This window comes from Phyllobates terribilis, unplaced genomic scaffold, assembly GCF_046119375.1.
Source record: "Phyllobates terribilis strain yellow unplaced genomic scaffold, ASM4611937v1 Scaffold_52__1_contigs__length_9100884, whole genome shotgun sequence".
Classification (NCBI taxonomy): Eukaryota; Metazoa; Chordata; class Amphibia; order Anura; family Dendrobatidae; genus Phyllobates; species Phyllobates terribilis.
Window position 1 is genome coordinate 3,399,663 of NW_027362812.1, and position 24,394 is coordinate 3,424,056.

The 24,394-nt window shown below is 48.5% G+C and overlaps 1 long non-coding RNA gene across 1 annotated transcript in view; it reads left to right on the forward strand.

Annotated features, from left to right (window-relative positions):
* The window catches only part of LOC141191748 (uncharacterized), a 45,381-nt gene extending 20,996 nt beyond the window's left edge, over positions 1-24,385 (forward strand). Inside the window, exon 3 of the long non-coding RNA XR_012265454.1 lies at positions 24,272-24,385. This is a non-coding gene — a long non-coding RNA (uncharacterized lncRNA). The remainder of the gene's footprint in view (positions 1-24,271) is intronic.
* Positions 24,386-24,394: the final 9 nt, after the last annotated feature.

Here is a 24,394-nt window from a genome sequence, read left to right on the forward strand (position 1 = left end):
CTACGGCCCGCGGGCCACATGCGGCCCGCGGAGGACTTTTATCCGGCCCGCCGGGCTGTGGGCAGAGGAGAGCGGTGTCAGCGCCCGCCCTTCCTCCCGCTTGCTCAGAGCCCCGGCAGCCCGATACTTACCTCTCCCCGTGCCTCCGCAGATCCGCTGTCTTCCTGGTCTGCGCTCCCTGTGACGTCTCAGGTCAGAGGGTGCGGTGACGTCTTTACACCGCGCCCTCCCCTGAGCCGTCACAGGGAGCGCAGTGCGGGACGTCACTGCCGCGACACTGGAGTCCGGACCTGAGCAGCGGCAGCAGGCAAGGAGGGAGGTGAGTATTGGATTTTTTTTTTTAATGTATGGAGGCATGGGACATAATATTAGGGGTGACATCCTGCCTGTGGCATTATATGGGGGGGTGACATCCTGCCTGTGGCATTATATGGGGGGGGGTGACATCCTGAACGGGGCATTATATGGGGGGGGTGACATCCTGAACGGGGCATTATATGGGGGGGGGTGACATGCTGCATGGGGCATTATATGGGGGGGTGACATGCTGCATGGGGCATTATATGGGGGGGTGACATCCTGAATGGGGCATTATATGGGGGGGTGACATCCTGAATGGGACATTATATGGGGGGGTGACATGCTGCATGGGGCATTATATGGGGGGTGACATCCAGCATGGGGCATTATATGGGGGAGTGACATCCTGAATGGGGCATTATAAAGACAGGGGGGTGATATCTTGCACGGGGCATTATATGGTGGGAGAAAGGGAAATCCTGCATGGGGCATAATAAGGGGGGAACAGCCTGCATAGGGCATTATAAGGGGGAAACAGCCTGCCTATTGAGGACCTATGCTGCCTATTGGGGACATTTACCTGCCTATTGGGGACCTATGCTGCCTATTTGGGACATTTACCTGCCTATTTGGGACATTTACCTGCCTATTGGGGACCTATGTTGCCTATTGGAAACATTTACCTGCCTATTTGGGACATTTACCTGCCTATTGGGGACCTATGCTGGCTATTGGGAACATTTACCTGCCTATTGGGGACATTTACCTGCCTATTGGGGACCTATGCTGCCTATTGGGTACATTTACCTGCCTGTTTGGGACATTTACCTGCCTATTGGGGACCTATGCTGGCTATTGGGAACATTTACCTGCCTATTGGGGACATTTACCTGCCTATTGGGGACCTATGCTGCCTATTGGGTACATTTACCTGCCTGTTTGGGACATTTACCTGCCTATTGGGGACCTATGCTGCCTATTGGAATCATTTACCTGCCTATTTGGGACATTTACCTGCCTATTGGGGACCTATGCTGCCTATTGGGAACATTTACCTGCCTATTGGGGACATTTACCTGCCTATTGGGGACCTATGCTGGCTATTGGGTACATTTACCTGCCTATTGGGGACCTATGCTGCCTATTGGGGATATTTACCTGCCTATTGGGGATATTTACCTGCCTATTGAGGACCTATGCTGCCTATTGGGGACATTTACCTGCCTATTGGGGACCTATGCTGCTTATTGGGGATATTTACCTGCCTATTGGGGACCTATGCTGCCTATTGGGGACATTTACCTGCCTATTGGGGACCTATGCTGCTTATTGGGGATATTTACCTGCCTATTGAGGACCTATGCTGCCTATTGGGGACATTTACATGCCTATTGAGGACCTATGCTGCCTATTGGGCACAGTTACCTACCTATTGAAATACCGGTTGATTTAACTTTACTTGTTCTTCATTTAAATATTGTATTTGTTCCTGTATTGTTTTTTAACTACAAAATAAGATATGTGCAGTGTGCATAGTAATTTGTTCATAGTTTTTTTTAAAAACTATATTCCGGCCCTCCAATGGTCTGAGGGACCGTGAACTGGCCCCCTGTTTAAAAAGTTTGAGGACCCCTGGTGTAAAAGATGTCTGAACACCCTCTCTGAAGACTCCTGACTGTATAGTTAGTGTGACCTGTGGTTTTATGTGTTTTATCCTTATGTAGGCTCCAGTTTTCCTCTGTACAGGGGTGGACATGGTTAACTGTAGGGCCAGCCCATAGTTTGGGGAGGAGTAAGTGGGCACCAGGAGTTAGTTCCTGTTTTAATAGAGAGTCTGAGTAGAGCTGCAGAGAAGAAAGGACAACTTCAATCGGATCTAGCCATAATTTTGCGTTTGCGAAGAGCAAATGTGACACCCCAGGGGTCTGGTTGCCACAGTGATAGAGATATTACGTCTGAGAGCAGGTGGGAGGTCTCTTGGTCAGGGATCCTATGCATGCCACACCTCCTGCCCAGTCCTGGGAGGGGAAGAACTTCCCCTATATAAACCTGGGGCTGAGGCAGGGTTAGTGAGTAGAGAAGAAGCAGAGAAAAGAAGCAAATATAGGAAGAAACAACAGGAGCTCTGTGGGAGCAGTGTACAAGGAGTCAGGGGCTGGCAGCTGCAGAGCTCGCCCTGACCGAGAAGATTTCTTACCGGACCCGGAGTCCGAGGCTGTGGGGACTAACTCCTGCCCAGCAGCAGAATCCGTCAGGCAGGGGATTCCAGGTCCTCTGGCCAAGAAACCTGAAGGCACGGTCACACGCATGGGACCAGCACCGCCATCGTGGAGCGGAAGCTACTAGAAGGCCCCGAGTCACCGGCCATACGGGTGAGCACCACACGGCACACTCAGGGACGTGGGCTACTTTTACCCGCCTCTAGCAAGGTAGCCAGAAGAGTACAGTTAGTTTGGGAGGCCTACAACTCCGCCTGGCCAGGGGAGATTCCATCTGCTCAAGGACTGACCAGGCCCCAATCGCTAGCCAGTACTCCAGGAGGGTCTATCTTTGTCACCAGTAAAGACCCTGAACTACACAGTACCGTCTCCGAGTGGTTCCTGCTACCCCCATCATCCACGTCGGCTGCCCTGAGGCCATACCCCTCCCGTTGGGGGTTATACTATCACGCTGCACAATCCTACCACCGGCCTCAGCGGTCTGCCCTGCAGCAGCAGCTCCCTGGCTGCACTCAACGGGTGGCGTAGTCATCTAACATCTACTGCTAAAACATCGCCGCTTAGTCTGACTCCCTGGGCACGGACCGGATCACCGCCACGAGACTACAACCCTCAACAGATCCGGCTCCGGGTAAGCTCCCGCGTGCGCAACGCTGCGCGACACAGGCCCAGGGGCGCGTCAACTTTGGCGTAGTCGGCAGGATCTCGTGCCCGCAACCACCGGGTACTGCGTGCCTGAAAAAGAGACTTTTCAAACTTACCTTCCGGCGCCATCTTCAGCCTTCTTCCCGCCATCGGTGAAGTTTCCCGCCATCCGGCGCCATCTTCTGCCTTCTTCCCGCCATCCGTGGAGTTTTCCCGCCATTGGACGCCATCTTGAGGACGCCGCGCGGGAAGAAGAGGGGGCGTGGACTCCGAAAGCGCGCGAGAACTGAAGCCCCGCCTCACGTCCGGACGTTGCGTAAGGTCCTGGAAGGAGCCCAGCAGACGCCGACGTCACAAGAGCGCGACGGAAGGTCCTCAACCCTGACGATCCACTGCGGAGCCGCGGCCTACGGAAGAGGATCATCGCAAGGTAGGCCACGGTCCACTAGGGGGGAGGAAGATGTCGGATACGGAGGAGAGCTTCACTGCCTCAACCCCTGCCAGCGCTACCGCTGCTGCAGTTATGCCCTTCACCATGCCCTATATCCCGGGAGCAGCTTGGCTACCCCAGTACTCAGGGGAGTCACATACCCTGCATGACTTTAGAGAAAAGCTGGATAGCCTCTTCCAGGTGTACCCCCTCACAGAAGAGCAAAAAGTGAGCATCCTGGTGGCCCAACTAACCGGGGCAGCCAAAAGGGAAGTAAAATCCTGGCCACCTGGGAGGAATACTGTCGCAGGGATACTAACCCGGCTGAAGGACACCTTTGATACCCGCACCTCAGCCGAGATTAAGCTTAGATTCTACGGGTGCAAGCAGCGAGCGCATGAGAGTATAAGGGACTATGCACTAAACCTACAAGAGGCCCTGAGGGCCATTAAGCAGACCGACCCTGATGGAGTGGGAAACGAGGACAGGCTGTTGACCGAACAGTTTATAGAGGGACTATATTGTAATACCCACCGAACCCAGTTGCGGGCAATGGCCTTACAGGATCCCCATCTGGGCTTTGCACAGTTCAAGGACAGAGCCATCCGGGTGCTCCGAGAACCGGCACCGGGTGGCGTTGTGACCCACAGGCGCCCTGCTATCACTTACCACCAGGAGGCGGCGCCCTTGTCGGCGGGGCCTGTGGGAGCTGATGCGCAGGCTTTGGACAATGACCCGGCTCCAGACCTACACCATCAGGTCCAAGAGCTAGCTAAGAGCGTTGCTGCGCTAACCCGAACTGTGCAGTCTTTACAGGCTTCCACCCCAGGGAAGATCCAGCTGGCATCCGGACCGGAGGACATCCCGTGGCGTCGACCAAGGAGGACCCCACCGGCCAGAGGAAGACCCAGTGACCGATACAGCGAGGACGGACGACCCATCTGCCGCCGCTGCAATCAACCCGGACATATGGCAAGGTACTGTTCTTTAAACGGGCACAACCTGGGGTAGAGGGCCAACCCCCAGGAAAAAGATCACCAGGCCCATCGAACTGGCGCGACAGATATGTGGGAGGACGTCCAGTCTTGCCTGTGGTACTGGATGGCATTCCCATGAGTGCCCTACTGGACACCGGGTCACAGGTCACCACCATCCCGTACGTGCTCTTTAAGCAGTACTGGAATGACTCGGATATTACCCGCTACCCTGACGACGACTTGAGTATCATCGCCAGCAATGGCCAGCCCGTGCCACAGATCGGATTTAAAGAGGTGACCATCAAAATCGGAAGAGTCGAACTGGCAGCACAGGGACTGATCATTGTAGATATTGACAAACATGAGAGTCACCCAAAAATAACTCTGGGAACTAATGTAATTGAAAATTGTCTTGCAGAGGTGATTTTCCTTCTACAGCAGGTTGCCAAGAACGCCAGCGCCGGCGAGCAGCGGGTGCTCCAGAAAGAGATCCGGGCACTGATGCGACGGCAACAGGTGGAACTCTCCGGCGGTGAGATTGGTAGTGTAAGAATGTGTGACCCTTTTCCTATTGCCATGCCCCCAAAAAGTGAAATGATGATTTGGTGCCGGGCAGCTATTGGTCTGAGAGGTAGGGATTACCAGGCAATGGTAGAACCAGTTTACTCAGACAGTAGGCCCACCATTTTGACAGCCCGGGGGGTGGTTGATGTACGCCATGGGAGGGTGCCCGTTCGCATAATAAATATCGGGGAGAGGGAAGTGTACCTGCCCCGGTATGCCACGCTAGCCAAATTATATACCATTAACCAAAATTCTATACAATCTGTGGAACCCTTGCCTCCATCTCACCCGGAGGAAGGTAACGGCTCTAAGAAAAACATGGAGGACTGGTGTCAGCAACTACATCTAGGTACTGACTCCACTCCCTCACACCAGAAACAAGGAGTCTATCGGGTGGTTCAAGAGTACGAGAGAGTGTTTAGTAAACACCCGTTAGACTTCGGGCGAGTCAAGGGGGTAGAACACCACATCCCCACGGGAGACCATCCTCCTATAAAAGAGAGGTATCGACCCGTACCCCCTGCCCACTACCAACACGCTAAGGGGATGCTTAGAGACATGAAGGAGGCTGGGGTGATCAGGGATAGCTGTAGCCCCTGGGCAGCTCCACTAGTCTTAGTCCGAAAGAAAGACAACACCATGAGGATGTGTGTAGATTACCGGAAAATCAACCGTATCACACACAAGGATGCGTACCCCTTACCAAGGATAGAGGAGTCATTGGCTGCTTTAAGATCTGCTAACTTCTTCTCTACCTTGGATCTCACTAGCGGGTACTGGCAGGTTCCTGTAGCAGAGGCGGACCGGGAGAAGACTGCATTCACCACCCCGATGGGACTTAGTGAGTTCACCTGCATGCCGTTCGGACTCTGCAACGCACCAGGAACCTTCCAACGATTAATGGAGTGCTGTCTGGGCCACAGAAACTTCGAGACGGTCCTGTTGTACCTGGACGATGTCATCGTATATTCTAAGACTTATGAGGACCACCTGAAACACCTGGCGGAGGTGTTCGAAGCTCTGGCGAGTTACGGCCTAAAGGTGAAACCCTCCAAGTGTCACCTCCTGAAACCAAAGGTGCAGTACCTGGGACACGTGGTGAGCGCTGACGGAGTGGCTCCCGACCCTGATAAGATCACCGCAATTAAGGAATGGCCAAGCCCCTCCAGCGTAAAAGAAGTGCGGCAGTTCCTCGGGTTGGTAGGCTACTACCGAAGGTTTATTCCCGGTTTCACCAGAAAGGCAGCACCTATGCAGGACCTCCTGATAGGCCAGTCCCGGAAGGCCAAGAACCAGAAGCCGCCCTTCAAATGGGAGGAGCTGGAAGAAGAGTCCTTCCGCCAGCTGAAGATGGCCCTCACGGGGGATGAAATCCTGGCGTACCCGGATTATAGCCAGCCCTTTATCCTCTACACCGACGCCAGTAACATCGGGCTAGGAGCCGTACTGTCCCAGATTCAGCAGGGGAAAGAACGAGTAATCGCCTACGCCAGCCGAAAACTGCGACCCACCGAAAGGAACCCCGAGAATTACAGCTCATTTAAGCTAGAGTTCCTGGCCGTGGTATGGGCAGTCACCGAGCGCTTTAAGCATTACCTCGCTTCTTCCCGGTTCACCGTGTACACGGATAACAACCCGTTGACACACCTGGACACGGCAAGACTCGGTGCCCTGGAGCAGAGGTGGATGGCCCGTCTGTCCAACTACGAGTTCACAATCAAATACCGGGCAGGACGCTCCAATACCAACACGGACGCCCTGTCCAGGATGCCCAACCTGCCGGACGGAGGAGAAGATCCGGAGGGACTGGAAGAAGTTGAACTCCCTGCGTTCCACCGTCATGGGACTATCCAGTATTCCCACCGGGTAAGGAGTAAGCAGGCTGCTACGTTGAACCCCTTACCCCACTACAACTGGGCAGAAACGCAAGACAGCGACCCTGCCGTCCGACTGGTGAAGGAGATGCTGACTCGGCCGGAGGCTCGCCTTGAATCAGACGCTCCGGAGGAAGCCAAACAACTATGGGCAGAGAAGAGTCGACTGTTCCTTTACAAAGGGAAGTTGTGCCGCAGAATGGTTAACTCCCGGACGCATGAATTACTCTGGCAAGTAGTGGTGCCACGAAGAGACGCAGCCATGGTGATGGAGGCATACCACGACGGAGCTGGACACTTCGGGTGGAAGAAGCTGGAGTTCCTGCTGCGCGAGCGGTTCCACTGGGTAGGCATGAGGGGAACCATCGAGAAGTGGTGCAGAGACTGTGGCCCGTGCAACCTGAGAAGGAAGGACCGTGCCAGCCAGAAGACTCCCCTGCAGTCCATCGTCACCCGGCAACCGTTGGAACTGGTAGCCTTGGATCATGTAAAGCTGACCCCAAGCAGAAGTGGCTACGTCTACGCGTTAACCATCGTGGATCATTACTCCCGGTTCTTGGTTGTCGTCCCCGTCAAGGACTTAACGGCTCAAACAGCAGCTAGAGCCTTCCAGCAGCACTTCTGCCGTCCACACGGGTACCCGGACCAAGTGCTGACGGACCAGGGACCTGCCTTTGAAGCGGAGGTCTTCCAGGAATTTTGCAATCTGTATGGCTGCCGGAAGATAAGGACGACACCCTACCATCCGCAAACTAATGGACTTTGTGAAAAAATGAACCAGGTGGTAATGGATCTTCTAAAAACGTTGCCTCTGGAAGAACGCAGTCTGTGGCCTGAGAAGTTGCCCGATCTGGTGGACCTATACAACCACATCCCGGTAGGTTCCACCAACTGTACCCCGGCTTACCTAATGAGGGCGAGACCTGGTAAGTTACCTGTTGACCTGGAAATGGGAGTCCTGACACCCGAGGACACTTCACCAGAACCGGAAAGTACAGGAGAGCGTGGAGCGAAGTCTCTGTCAGGCTAGGGAAAGACAAGAGAAAACTTACAACCAATATGCTCCCGCCGTTCCCCTGGTACCCGGAGAGCAGGTCTTAAAGAGGAAAAGACGGCTCCACAAGTTGGACGACCAGTGGGAGAAGGACCCGTACACCGTACTGCCCTCAAGCCACGATAACCCGAAGGTCTGTACCATCAGTAAAGACGGAGGGGAAACCACAGCCATTGTATCCCGGGACCACCTGAAGAAGTGTCCCGAACAACTGAGGAACCCTGAAGAGGAACAAGAAGACCATCGACCCGTAGAGGAAAGGGAAGATATGGTTAGTACTGTGCTCGGGGACTTCCCTCGGTCTTGGACTCAAGTCAATGGTGCAGTTGTGGTACCCGTACTCACCTTCCTCCAACCGTCATCCCAAGCACCTACGGAGCAACGGGTAGAGCTGGAAGAACAGCCGGTCCAGGAGGCAGAAGACCCCACACCCGCAGACCAGGAGGATCAATCCTCTGCTTGCAGTGAGCCTGCCATATCCCTAGTGAGCCAGGGAACTCGTAGACAGCTGCCCAGTTTACCCTTGACAGCTCCTACACCCTGTAGTTCGGGGCCAGACAGTCAGCTCCGTAGGTCCACCAGAGCCACTAGAGGCCAGTTACCCGCACGCTGGAGGATTTAAAGTGTATAAATTGTTTTATTTATGTTTACCTGTGTATTGTTGCTTGTGTATAATTTTGTGTTTCTAGTTATTTTTAGGAGTCCTTGGTGGATCTTCCGGGAATCCTTGTACAATTAGTTGGAGCGTAACCCAGGATGGACTAGAGACTGTTAAGGACTCGGGGCAAGACAGACCCCTACCTGGTTACGTCTCCCTGTTTTGGTGAAATGGACACCTTTGTTTTCTTCAAAACTGCACCCGGTTGCGGACACGCCGTAACCATCTTTATGTGTTTTTCTTATTGTATTATTATTGTTTATACCTTGTTATGTTTTTCTAAAAATATGTTTAGTCCCGGAGTACTAAATTTCACTAGGGGGGAATGTGACACCCCAGGGGTCTGGTTGCCACAGTGATAGAGATATTACGTCTGAGAGCAGGTGGGAGGTCTCTTGGTCAGGGATCCTATGCATGCCACACCTCCTGCCCAGTCCTGGGAGGGGAAGAACTTCCCCTATATAAACCTGGGGCTGAGGCAGGGTTAGTGAGTAGAGAAGAAGCAGAGAAAAGAAGCAAATATAGGAAGAAACAACAGGAGCTCTGTGGGAGCAGTGTACAAGGAGTCAGGGGCTGGCAGCTGCAGAGCTCGCCCTGACTGAGAAGATTTCTTACCGGACCCGGAGTCCGAGGCTGTGGGGACTAACTCCTGCCCAGCAGCAGAATCCGTCAGGCAGGGGATTCCAGGTCCTCTGGCCAAGAAACCTGAAGGCACGGTCACACGCATGGGACCAGCACCGCCATCGTGGAGCGGAAGCTACTAGAAGGCCCCGAGTCACCGGCCATACGGGTGAGCACCACACGGCACACTCAGGGACGTGGGCTACTTTTACCCGCCTCTAGCAAGGTAGCCAGAAGAGTACAGTTAGTTTGGGAGGCCTACAACTCCGCCTGGCCAGGGGAGATCCCATCTGCTCAAGGACTGACCAGGCCCCAATCGCTAGCCAGTACTCCGGGAGGGTCTATCTTTGTCACCAGTAAAGACCCTGAACTACACAGTACCGTCTCCGAGTGGTTCCTGCTACCCCCATCATCCACGTCGGCTGCCCTGAGGCCATACCCCTCCCGTTGGGGGTTATACTATCACGCTGCACAATCCTACCACCGGCCTCAGCGGTCTGCCCTGCAGCAGCAGCTCCCTGGCTGCACTCAACGGGTGGCGTAGTCATCTAACATCTACTGCTAAAACATCGCCGCTTAGTCTGACTCCCTGGGCACGGACCGGATCACCGCCACGAGACTACAACCCTCAACAGATCCGGCTCCGGGTAAGCTCCCGCGTGCGCAACGCTGCGCGACACAGGCCCAGGGGCGCGTCACAGACATACTAGGGAATACATTTCAGCATTCAAGTAACAGTGGCAGCAGTACTCCATACCAAAGGCAAGTTGGGGCACCCACTGAAAAATAAATCATTTTAAAGCTAGTCTCAGTGTTAGCCAGACCTGGAGGTCTTTGTGAAGAAATATGGGATCAGTCAGGCTGGTACAATGGTCACAGCGCAATACATCGACCCATGTAGCCCTGTACTGGGAATATGAAGGCCCTCGGTGGAGCTTGTTGTTCATTTGCAAAGTTCTACACAAGTATTGCGCCACCGTCCTCAACCATCAAATGTGAACCTCTGTCATACTATACAGATGAAAGTTTAAAGCATTATTCCTGCTACCCATTGTACATTTTTTCCAGACCTAGTAAATGAGAGTTTATTTTCGGAAACATGTCTGTCTTCTTCTTTGCGGAGTTAAAGAGTCCCAGTGTCTCACCAACTGTGGCAGAACATAGTCTGAAGGTGCCATCAGCTGAATCCGTAATATGTGCACACAACGAGGAACCCCTTGTCTCGTCCCTTACACCTTCACCATACTTCATTGTTGCTTGCAGACCCTCTATATTGTTCCACTCTCCAGCCCTTTGACAAACTAACTGTCTTCTGTGAACGGCAAATATTTCACATTTTTGCTCATTAGTCCATAGCCAAGGCTGACATTTTTCGGCACCCTTGTTTCTATGACTAAGATATTGTTTTTGATTACAATTCTTCCTTGAAGACCACTTCTGGCCAGAACTTTGGATGGGATGGGAGCATTTTTGTGCCAGCTCTGTGCTCAGGCTTGGACTGGCCGACAGGAGAATCCTCCAGTGGACCCCTGTGCAGAGTGGCCACCACCCTTTTATATGAGCAGTACTTGGCACAATAAACTTTACTCACTATGTGCAGACAAAGGTAGCATCTTATTCATTTACCAATCTACCCAGTTCATGGTTATATAAATTTGTGATTGAGGATAATGTCACATTTGCATGTAGTTGAGAAGTGGGGCCCTAAAGTTGGACAGTGGGGGTCTCTGGCACCAGTCAGACACTGCTTGTGTCTCTTGTATTCGGTGTCTCTGTGTCCCGGTCTTCAGTCTTCAAGCAGGTAGTTTGTTGTGTAGGACATACACTATTTTAGTGCCCTTCCCCCATCACAGAGATTGGTCTCCATAAGGATGTGTGCCCACGATGCATTTTTAAACTTTTCCGCAGCAGCAAAAACGCTGCAGAAACGCTTAAAAAACGCATGGTAGAAGGCCTGCCATGGTCCCCAATGATAATCCGCATGTGCTGTGCACATGCTGCGGAAATTTCCACTGCGGATTATCATTGCGGAAAAAAACGCAGCACTACCAATTATTTTGCGGAAGTGCTGCGTTTTCGCCGCCATTTACTTGCATTAGATCGCATGGATTACGCATCACTGTATATGTAGATGCGCATTCCATGCGTTCTAATGTGTGGATCGTACCCAGGTCTAGAGAAGAGGAGACTCTCCTCCGGACCCTTGTACCATAGAAAATTGTAAAAAAAAATGAATAAAATAAGTATATATTTATTTTTTACCTTCTGGCGGCCCCCGATGAGCTCCTCCTCTCATGCCGGCAGTTCGATGGACTGAAGGAATTGCGCTGACGTCATAGTCATGTGACGGGTCACGCGACACTGACGTCGGCAGGTCCTTCAGTGTAACATGATCTGCCGGCAGCCGGGACGGTGAAGCTAGACACCGGGGGCCATCAGAAGGTAAGTAAATATTTATTTTTTGACATTCTCTTGGGTCACACTATATAAATCCATGCTGGTTGCATGGATTTATATAGTGTGACCAAGTTGTCAAGCACTTTCCAAGTGATGCTAAAATCGCTTGGAAAGCACTTGTCAAACCGCATGCGGAAATGCATGTGAAGAACGCTTCACATCCGCATGTCCCTGGCAGGAAAAACGCATGTACAATCCGCATGTACAATCCGCATGTACAATCCGCACGTACAATCCACATGCGTTTTTTCTGCCAGGGGAGATGCAGAAACGCTCAGGAAAAATCCGGAGCATTTCTGCATCGTGGGCACATTGTTAGAACCCTCCTGTTAGTTTTTGCTATCTTGTGTTTTGCAGTCACGTGACGATCTACCTATATATTCCAGCTCCTCCCTTCTGGCTTTGCTGGACTTCAGTGTTGTTTGACTGTTTTGCTAGCCTGGTGCTTCTGTGCCTTTCTCTGTTTGCTTGGTCCTCTTGGACCTCTAGTACTTTTTGTCAGTTTGTCTTTTGTGTTCTACAACAATTTCTGTTTAGGAGGTGTCCCATTTTTGTCCCAGTCCTTAGTTCTTTAGGGACCCCTACCTTAATTCTATAGGTCTTCGTTCAGACTAGCCGAGGACGAAGGTGGGTCTGTTCACTAGGAACAGGCAGCCCGCTACATCGTAGGGATTCAGCTTAGTCTTACTGTAGGGACAGCTTTCCCCTATCTTTCCTTAGTTCTTCTTGCAGATCACAACAGTAAGTCCAGCCCAAAAAAAAAACTAAAAGGAAAGAAATTCAGGGATCAGTATGGTTTCCGTCCAGGAGTTGGCTCAACGCGTGCAAGGATTGTCTCTGGAGGTGGCCGAGCTTCAGCAACACGTGAGTAGCTGTCCTGGAGCGCATTTTGTGGAACCAAAGGTAGGACTGCCTGATGTTTTTTATGGTAAACAGCAAGATTTTTTTCCTTTAAAAATGCTTATTTGTTATATTTTCGTTTGAGACCAAGTTCCTCTGGGAATGAATCACAGCGCATTGGTTTTATTATGTCACTTTTGCGCAAAGAACCACAGGGTTGGGCCTTTTCCCTCCAGCCTAATGATCCGTGTTTAAATTCTGTTGAAGAATTTTTTTCTGCTATGGGGCTATTATATGACGATCCTGATCGAATCTCATCTGCTGAATCAGAACTTAGACGTTTGAATCAGGGGTCTGATGATGTTGAAAATTATTTCACACACATCAGGAGATGGGCTTCAGAAGTTAAGTGGAATGATTCGGCGCTTAGATGTTTATTTCTTGCTGGTCTGAGTGAAAGGGTTAAGGATTTGCTAATTGCATTCCCTGCACCTGAGACTCTGCAGGAGGCTATGCAGTTAGCTGTTCGTATAGACAGGAGACTGAGGTGCAGGCTCAATGACGTAAAGACTCCTGTAATGTCAGGTCCTAGTCCCCAGAAAATCTGCACTGACGGCGGGGAACCGATGGAGGTTGGGGAGATGTCACTCCACTCTCAGGAAAAAGACTGGAGATTCGCTGAGGGATTGTGTCTTTATTGTGGTAAAGGTGACCATTTGATTAAGTATTGTGAGCGTCATTTAAGTAAAGAAAAAAAAAGGTCAGTTACGCCCGTATAGCTTGTTTATGCTCTGCAAGAGTATTTCTTTCTGGGAGTACTACTCTGCAGGGAGATTTGATTGAATTTCAGGTATTTGTGGATTGTGGTTCAGCACTTAATGTGATTGATAAAGGGTTTTTGGAAAACCTTAAATTGAAATCCAAACCTTTGTCATCACTTATTTCTGTGGTTGCAATTGATAACACTCCTTTGAACTGTATTACTCACAAGGTTGCAGTATTTTCTCGCACTATCAATGGAGTTCACCAAGAAATTTTGGACTTGGTTGTTTTGGATAATTTACCCTCTCCAGTTGTTCTAGGATTGCCTTGGTTAAAACTGCACAATCCTTTATTGGACTGGTCTACTAATGTGATTAAGTTTTGGAGTCCGAAGTGCTATGATAAATGTTGTAATGGTCGCTCTGCGGCTGTGGAAAAAGTGGAATTACCTGTACCTATTCAAGATTTTTGGAGGGTTTTTTTGGAGGAGTCGCAAGTTTTACCTCCTCATAGGGATTATGATTGCGCCATTGAGTTTGTTCTGGGTGCTACTCTTCCCAAAAGTCGCTTGTTTAAACTGACTATCCCTGAAAGAAAGGCCTTGGAGGAGTACAAAGAGACTAGCCTGGTTGCTAGTCACATTAGACCTTCTAAGTCGCCTGTGGCAGTCGGATTCTTCTTTGTTAAAAAAAAGGACGGCGGTTTATGTCCATGTCTGGATTTTCGTGAAATAAGATTACCGTACGCAATTCCTACCCGTTACCGTTAATTCCTGACTTGTTTAACCAGTTAGTGGGAGACAAGTGGTTCTCCAAAATTGATCTCCGGGGGGCATACAATTTGTTACGTGTGAAGGAGGGTGATGAATGGAAAACTGCTTTTAACACTCCGGTAGGTCATTTTGAAAATCTGGTGATGCCTTTTGGTCTTACCAATGCACCTGCATTTTTTCAGAACCCTATTAATGACATCCTGAGACCTCTGATTGGTAAGAATGTGGTTGTGTATTTGGATGACATTTTGATTTATTCACCAGATCTGGAGTCCCATTGGCAGAGTGTACGTGAAGTTTTGCAGTTATTGGGTGATATTTCACTCTTTGCTAATCTGGAGAAATGTGAGTTTGCTGTGCAGAAAATTTGTTTTTTGGGCTACATTGTCTCCAGCGATTGCTTTGAGATGGACCCTGTGAAGGTTCAGGCTGTGCAGGAATGGCCTAGGCCTATTGGTTTGAAATCTATACAGAGATTTTTGGGTTTTGCCAATTATTACAGGAAATTCATTAAGAATTTTTCTGTAATTGTTAAACCTCTAACCGATCTCACCAGGAAAGGTGCGAATACGGCCCAGTGGACTACTGAGGCCATTGAAGTTTTTGAGTATCTCAAAGAGAGGTTCAGTTCTGCCCCTATCCTTATGCAGACTGATGAGACCAAGCCTTTTTTGGTCGAGGTCGATGCTTCATCGGTGGGGGTCGGAGCAGTTTTGTCTCAGGAGAACAAGGGTGGAGTACATCCTTGTGCCTTCTTTTCGAAAATTTTTTCGGAAACCGAACTGAATTATGATGTTGGAAATCGGGAGCTGCTGGCTATTAAACTCGCGTTTGAACATTGGCGTCATTTTTTGGAAGGCGCTAGATTTCCTATTCAGGTTTTCACAGATCATAAGAATTTGATTTATCTGGATGCTGCCAAGCGCTTGAATGCCCGTCAAGCTAGGTGGGCACTTTTTTTTTCTCGGTTTCATTTTTCTGTTACCTATTTCCCTGGTACTAAGAATGTTAAAGCCAATGCTTTATCTCGCAGCTTCTCTCCTACGGTCGGTGCCGAGGAGGAGGAGAGCATTTTACAGAAAGGAGTTGTGGTGGCGGCTTTGGACTCTGTTTTGGAGAATGGGATTCTGAAAGCTCAAGATGATGCTCCATCTAACACTCCCCATGGGAGGTTGTTCGTGCCTGGAGCCTTTAGGAGAGATTTGTTTGTGGAGTGTCATGAGTCTCTGTTGGCAGGTCATCCAGGAATTTCGGAGACTAAGAGACTGATCAGTCGCAGTTTTTGGTGGCCTGGATGGCAGAAGGAAGTCATCAAGTGAGTGTGTCAGTGTACTGTGTGCGCTAGGTCAAAGGCTTCACATACTCCTGCTGCGGGGTTGCTTTGCCTTCTGGATGTTCCTAGTGCGCCTTGGACGCATCTCACTATGGATTTTATTACTGATCTTCCTGTGTCCGAGGGTTTTACTGTCATCTGGGTGGTCGTGGACCGTTTTAGTAAGATGTGTCATTTGGTTCCATTCATTAAGTTGCCCTGCGCCAAGACACTCGCTAAGGCATTTGTTAAGGAGATTGTCAAGCTCCATGGTGTTCCCACGGATATTGTTTCTGATAGAGGACCTCAGTTTGTGGCTTGCTTTTGGCGTGCTTTTTGTGCAGGTTGGGAGTCCATTTGTCATTTTCGTCTGGTTATCATCCTGAGTCTAATGGACAGACTGAAAGAAAGAACCAGGATGTTGAGCAGTTTTTGCGTTGCTTTGTGGCGGACAATCAAGAGGTGTGGTCGGAGTTTCTGCTTCTCGCAGAATTTGCTCTTAACAGTCATACATCCTCCTCTGCTGGGTGTTCTCCTTTTTTTTTGTTGTACTGGGAGACATCCGTCTTTTGGTTCTTTCTCCAAATTGGGGTCGGCGGTGCCGGAGGAGGAGAATTTTTCCGGTGATTTAGAGAGAGTTTGGACTAATGTACGTTGTAACCTTCAAGAGGCTAACAAAAAGTCCAAGAAGTATTTTGACAGGAAACGTAAAGAGGTTTTGTTTACTGTGGGTGACATGGTTTGGTTGTCCTTGAAGAACCTGCGTTTGAGGATTCCCTCTAAAAAACTGGGTCCTAAGTTTGTGGGTCCATTTAAAGTGCTTCAGGTTGTTAACCCACCTGCTGTTAGGTTGGATGTCCCTACTTCCTGGAAGATTAATCCTGTATTTCATGTTTCCTTCTTGAAAAAGGCTGACGTATCTAATAGGGACGCCACTGTCACAGTTCCTCCTGTGGTGGAAGACGGCGAATATGAAATTTCTCGTATTTTGAATTCTAGATGGCATAGAGGGAAATTACAGTATCTTGTCTCCTGGAAGGGTTTCGGTCCCGAAGACTACTCCTGGGTAAGGACGGATGATGTCTCTGCTCCTAGGCTAGTTAAAGCTTTCCACAGGAGGTTTCCTCAAAGGCCTGGGCCTGGAGGATCAGGAGGATCCTCATAGAAGAGGGGGTTCTGTTAGAACCCTCCTGTTAGTTTTTGCTATCTTGTGTTTTGTGGCCACGTGACCACCTGCCTATATATTCCAGCTCTGCCCTTCTGGCTTTGCTGGACTTCAGTGTTGTTTGACTGTTTTGCTAGCCTGGTGCTTCGGTGCCTAGCTCTGTCAGTTTGCTTGGTCCTCTTGGACCTCTAGTACTTTTTGTCAATTTGTCTTTTGTGTTCTACAACAATTTCTGTTTAGGAAGTGTCCCATTTTTGTCCCAGTCCTTAGTTCTTTAGGAGCCCTTCCTTAATTCTATAGGTCTTCGTTCAGACTAGCCGAAGAAAAAAGTGGGTCTGTTGACTAGGAACAGGCAGCCCGCTACATCGTAGGGATTCAGCTTAGTCTTACTGTAGGGACAGCTTTCCCCTATCTTTCCTTATTTCTTCTTGCAGATCATAACACACATAGCCTTACTTTGTTATTTAGATAGACAGATAGATAGAGGGCTGCCACCAGGAATTTCAGGGCCCAATATTGGCAACATTTTCAAGCTCCCTTGAGACTCCGCCCAGGCTCCACCCCAGCTCCACCTCCACCCCTCGAAACTTCCACAGTCCCACCACCAAATATTGGAAAAACTCCACTTCTGCACCACGCCCTCACCAATCACAGATTTACAGTTCCCACTCAACCATATATCACATACATAGCCAGCAACTTTTGTTTTGGCCAAAAGATTTTTTTAATCAACCACCACGACAAGTTAGACTCTTTTGGCTGGGCCCTACTTTACTCTAACCTATTAAACCTTTCTTAAAATATCCAATACTCTTTTTAGGTATATTTTTATTTCTTTTTCTTTAAAGGAATGTGTCACATACATTTTTTAAAATGACTAATAATATCACATTCAAGGAACAAAAACCATCACACCATAGCCGGACCACAATTTACCATCACATAGTCACCAAATAATACCACATACAAGGTATACTGCCACACCATGACCAGACCACATATTACCACCACATAGTGATCAAATAATAGCACATACAAGGAAAAAATACCGCCACACCATGGCCAGACCACATATTACCACCACATAGTGATCAAATAATACCACATACAAGGAAAAAATACCGCCACACCATGGCCAGACCACATATTACCACCAAATGGTCACCAAATAATACCACATATACACTGTGTGCAGAATTATTAGGCAAATAAGTATTTTGATCACATGATAATTTTTATACATGTTGTCCTACTCCAAGCTGCATAGGCTTGAGAGCCAACTACCAATTAAGTAAATCTGGTGATGTGCATCTCTGTAATGAGGAGAGGTGTTGACTAATGACATCAACACCCTATATAAGGTGTGCTTAATTATTAGGCAACTTCCTTTCCTTTGGCAAAATGGGTCAGAAGAGAGATTTGACGGGCTCTGAAAAGTCCAAAATTGTGAGATGTCTTGCAGAGGGATGCAGCAATCTTGAAATTTCCATACTTTTGAAGCGTGATCACCGAACAATCAAGCGTTTCATGGCAAATAGCCAACAGGGTCGCAAGAAGCGTGTTGGCCAAAAAAGGCGCAAAATAACTGCCCATGAATTGACGAAAATCAAGCGTGAAGCTGCCAAGATGCCATTCGCCACCAGCTTTGCCATATTTCAGAGCTGCAACGTTACTGGAGTATCAAAAAGCACAAGGTGTGCGATACTCAGGGACATGGCCAAGGTAAGGAAGGCTGAAAAACGACCACCTTTGAACAAGAAACATAAGATAAAATGTCAAGAATGGGCCAAGAAATATCTTAAGACTGATTTTTCAAAGGTTTTATGGACTGATGAAATGAGAGTGACTCTTGATGGGCCAGATGGATGGGCCAGAGGCTGGATCAGTAAAGGGCAGAGAGCTCCACTTCGACTCAGACGCCAGCAAGGTGGAGGTGGGGTACTGGTATGGGCTGATATAATCAAAGATGAACTTATGGGACCTTTTCGGGTTGAGGATGGAGTGAAGCTCAACTCTCAGACCTACTGCCACTTTCTGGAAGACAACTTCTTCAAGCAGTGGTACAGGAAGAAGTCGGTATCGTTCAAAAAAAACATGATTTAAATGCAGGACAATGCTCCCTCACATGCATCCAACTACTCCACAGCGTGGCTGGCCAGTAAAGGTCTAAAAGAAGAAAAAATAATGACATGGCCCCCTTGTTCATCTGATCTGAACCCCATAGAGAACCTGTGGTCCATCATAAAATGTGAGATCTACAGGGAGTGAAAACAGTACACCTCTCGGAACAGTGTCTGGGAGGCTGTGGTGGCTGCTGCACGCAATGTTGATCGAAAACATATCAAGCAACAGACAGAATCTATGGATGGAAGGCTGTTGAGTGTCATCATAAAGAAAGGTGGCTATAATGATCACTAATTTTTTTGGTTTTTGTTTTTGCATGTCAGAAATGTTTATTTCTAAATTTTGTGCACTGATATTGGTTTACCTGGTGAAAATAAACAACTGACATAGGATTATATTTGGTTTTTATTAAGTTGCCTAATAATTCTGCACAGTAATAGTTACCTGCACACACAGATATCCTCCTAAGATAGCCAAATCTAAAAAAAAAACACTCCAACTTCCAAAAATATTAAGCTTGGATATTTATGAGTCTTTTGGGTTGATTGAGAACATAGTTGTTGATCAATAATAAAAATAATCCTCTAAAATACAACTTGCCTAATAATTCTGCACACAGTGTAAGGGACAAATACCGCCACACCATGACCGGACCACATATTACCACCACATAGTGACCAAATAATACAATACTGATCATTAATAAAAAAAAAAAAAAATACTAATATTACCATAAGTGCCATTATACACAGGAGCTCTCTACATAGTAGACGGTGTACAGTGATCACCAGTGACATTATACACAGGAGCTCTGTATATAGTGTCAGTGTACAGGTAATACAGTGATCACCAGTGACATTATACATAGGAGCTGTGTATATAGTGTACAGGTAATACAGTGATCACCAGTGACATTATACACAGGAGCTCTGTATATAGGGTCAGTGTACAGGTAATACAGTGATCACCAGTGACATTATACATAGGAGCTGTGTATATAGTGTACAGGTAATACAGTGATCACCAGTGACATTATGCACAGGAGCTCTCCATATAGTGTATAGTGTACAGGTAATACAGTGATCACCAGTGACATACACAGGAGCTCTGCACATTAGTATATAGTGTCATTGTACAGAGAACACACTGACTCACAAGTGACGTCTCTAGTTGAAGTCCTTCATCTTCGCTTTTTTTCACTTTCATCCAGCGCAGACCGACCTCACTTCTTCCAGCCAGGACTCGTCTCTGCATAAAATAGCACACAGTTATCTAGAGCACATTCCCCAATTTCTACATTACGCAGCTGAATACAGATGTGCACCCACCATTAATATATAATTAGTTATTATGCAACCCACCATTCCAAATACAAATTGTAATCCACCACGGCCCCCCCCACTAACTGTAAATAGCCACTTTCTCCACCCAATAAATATATAAATTAAATAGCACCTGTACTCTTTCCCAATTCATTACCAGTCACACTCCTGCATCCTCAACACCCCCCACTCTGTACCTTCCGCTCCCCCAATTCATTATATTTACATGAACCCCTCCACTCCAATTCATTATGTCATGTTCATGCTCTCTCCCAACCTGTATTCATAATCATTTATTCTCCCCCACTCCCAATTCATCATTTGCTCTCCCCCACTCCCAATTCATTATTTGCTCTCCCCCACTCCCAATTCACCATTAGCTCTCCCCACCCCCCATTCAACATTTGCTCTCCCCACTCCAAATTCACCATTAGCTCTCCCCACTCCAAATTCACCACTAGCTCTCCCCACCCCCCACTCCCAATTCACCATTTGCTCCCCCCATCCCCACTCCCCATTCACCATTTGCTCTCCCCACTCCCAACTCATCATTTGCTCTCCCCACTCCCAATTCACCATTTGTTCTCCCCACCCTCCACTCCCAATTCACCATTTGCTCACCCCACCCTCCACTCCCAATTCACCATTTGCTCTCCCCACCCGCACTCCTAATTCACCATCTGCTCTCTACCCCCACTTCCAATTCAACGTTTGCTCTCCCCACCCCCCACTCACTATTTGCTCCATTCACCATTAGTTCTCCCCACCCCCTATTCCCAATTCACCATTTGCTCTTCCCACCCCCAATTCATCATGTGCACTCCACACTCCCAATTCACCATTAGCTCTCACTACCGCTCCCTCCCAATTGACCATTTTCTCTCCCCACTCCCAATTTACCATTAGCTCTCCCCACCCCCACTCCCAATGCACCATTTGCTCTCCCCACCCACCACTCCCAATTCACCGTTTGCTCTCCCCACCCCCAATTCACCATTTGCTCTCCCCACCCCCACTTCATCATTTGCTCTCCCCACCCCCAATTCACCATGTGCTCTCCACACTCCCAATTCACAATTTGCTCTCCCCACTCACCTCTCTCAATTAATCATTTGCTCTCCCCAACCACTCCCAATTCATCATTTGCTCTCCTCACCCCCCCATTCAGCATATGCTCTCCCCACCCCCCACTTCCAATTCACCATGTACTCTCCCCACCCCCCAGATCATTATCTGCTCTCCCCACCCCCAATTCACCATGTGCTCTCCCCATCCCCCACTCGCAATTCACCATTTGCTCTCTCCACCCCCCACCTTCAATTCATAATTTGCTCTCCCCACCCACCATGTGCTCTCCCCACCCCCAATTAATAATGTGCTCTATCCACTCCTCACTCCCAATTCACCATGTGCTCTCCCCACCCCCCACTCCCAGTTCACCATGTGCTCTCCCCACCCCTTAATTCCAGTTCACCTTGTGCTCTCCTCACCCCCCACTTCCAATTCTCCATGTGCTCTCCCCACCCCGACTCTCAGTTCATCATGAGCTCTCCCCACCCCCACTCCAAAATCATCATTTGCTCTCCCCACCCCCAATTCACCATGTGCTCTCTCCCCCCCCACTCCCAATTCATCATGTGCTCTCCCCTTCCCCCACTCCCTATTCTCCAAGTGCTTTCCCCAACCTCCACTCCCAGTTCATCATGAGCTCTCCCCCAAGACCATTTAATTAATTCTATTAAAAATAAATAAATTGATACTTACCTCTCATATAATCCCCTGCAGCTGCACTTCTGTACTGGCATCTTGGCGCTCTATGCAGACGCGTACGCGATGATGTCATTGCGTACGCACCTTCACCAGCACGTCCCATAAGAGGCGGAGGGACTGCATGGCCGTTCAGGTTTTATGGCGGTGAGAGCTCCAAGGGTCCCGGCACACGATACCCCAGTGTCGGCATATAAGTAAGCAAAAAAGATGGTAGCACTTAATAGAAAATTACATAAAAAATGGTGTATTTATTGGCCCGTGTGAACAGGTGCCAATGTTTCGGCTCAAAAGCAAGTGGATTTTTAATGCAACCAAACAAGCCTCATCAGGTCTAAGAAATGTATTTATTTTAATAAAATAAACAGTTTGTATTGTGGAGTCTGCTCCACTTCAGAGTTATTACATATATTGGGAATAACTCTTTAACCCCTTCCCACTTAAGGTACTTTTTACTTTCCTGACCAAGCCAAATTTTTTAAACTAATATGTGCCATTTTATGTGGTAATAATTTTTTTCTTGACACATTGTAGTTTACGTTCGTGGTAAATTTAGGTCAATATGATAGACATTTATATAAAAAATATCGGAAATTTGATAAATATTTAGAAAAAGTCTCATTTTTGTACTTTGAATTTTGTATGCCAATGAAATGTCCCATCCCTCAGTTTTTCAGGACCATCTACACATTTGAAAAGATTTTGAGGGATCTATATGTCATGTATACACCTCAAAATATTCAAAACCGTATTCAGAAATTTTGTATAACCCACAGGGCTTCATGCAAAGTTAAATGAAAAATTACTTTTTATTATTATTATTAGCATGTGAAGGTATTTGCAAAGGGGGGTAGCAGAGGAATAGTGAGGCGAGAGATGAACCAGTCGAGCAGCAGAGTTGGGGATGGACTGGAGGGGTGCGAGAGTGTTAGCAGGTAGGCCACAGAGGAGGGTGTTGCAGTAGTCGAGGCGGGAGATGATGAGGGCATGAACAAGCAGTTTAATAGATTGAGGGTTGAGGAAAGGATGGATTCTGGGAATACTTTTGAGCTGGAGGCCACAGGAGGTGGCAAGAGCTTGGATGTGGGGTTTGAAGGACAGGGCAGAGTCAGGGGTTACTCCGGGGACCGGGGAAAGTGTGATGTCATTTATTGTGATAGAAAGATCAGGTGGGGAAGATATGCGAGATGAAGGAAAGATGATGAGTTCAGTGTGCGGAAACAGTTGGCTTATACTCGAGTATATACGGTATATACTTTAAACTGTAAAGTGTTAGTAACAAGGCAAATCAACAGTAGAACTAATAACAGTAAGCTTGGGATAGCAGAGAAAGTCTTTCACTATTTAACGTTAATGTTCTCTTCACAAAGGTGGTGTGCCCAGTCGTGTGAGTTTCCATGTAAGTTCTCTATGAAGCTCTGGCCCTAGCGGGGATCACTGGGTTTTCCGGCTAGGCCGCAAGTCTCTCTCTGATGTTCACTACTAGGACCAACCCTTCTCAATCAATATGTTTCCACAAAGTAAAATAATAGGAGCTATACGCACCGGAGGTGCTGGCACCATTCCAGCTGGATCACTGAGGGGCTCCTGCAGGAACTGAGCAGTCAATGTCTTTGATCCTAGCTGTTATCTTTAATTAACGCCTTTGATGCCGCAACCTATAGTATCAGTGGCATCTAGGTTGTCAAATAAAGGTAGGGGGCTCTTTTAGTCAACCAACTCACACAATGGCCCCCACAGCTGTAATTGTAAATCATGCCTCGCAGCATCGTGCAATAAAGCTCAACCAGGTTCACATTCTGTAAAGGAACTAAAGTAAAAAAAGTAAAAACCAAAACGGTTTATAGAAAAAAATAACAAATCCCAGGTCCCGTTCTTTGATGTGGACTTGGGAACTGAGCCGACAAATGATGGCTGCATTATTCAGCCATCATCTGCCTCTAACAGATGCGAGTGGAGGGAAGCGACCGTTAACCTGTTATATGCCGCTAACTATCTGTGATGGCAGAATTTACAGCGACTGGTCCAGGTGGGGCACACTGTTCTAACTGTCCCTGCATCATGATTGTGGGGTGCCAAAGGGTTGTCATGACAGCTTGAGGTTTTCTGAACACCCCACTGCTTGTCATGACAATACTCTGTAGTATCGGTGTCTCTGCGCCTTGACAGGCAGAGACGCCGTCCCTCTTACCGCCGCGCTCCCCTCCCGGCGTCCTCCGGCGCTCCTGCTTCTGCCGGTGCGCAGCTTCCCGGGCATTGTGCTTAGGGCGCCCTCTTAAAGGGGCCGCGCACGCCGTCCTAAGGAGTCCCCGGCCAATGACCGGAGGACCTCTCATATAAAAGGCACCTCCTCCAAGATGGAGGTGCCCATGCAAGGTTGTAGCTTTGTGTGTTAAACTCTGCTTCAGCCCTCAGGTCCTGCTGCCAGCCTGACTACCAGTCCAGCCCGCCAGCTTGACTACAAGTCCAGCCCGCCAGCCTGACTACAAGTCCAGCCCGCCAACCTGACTACAAGTCCAGCCTGACTACTA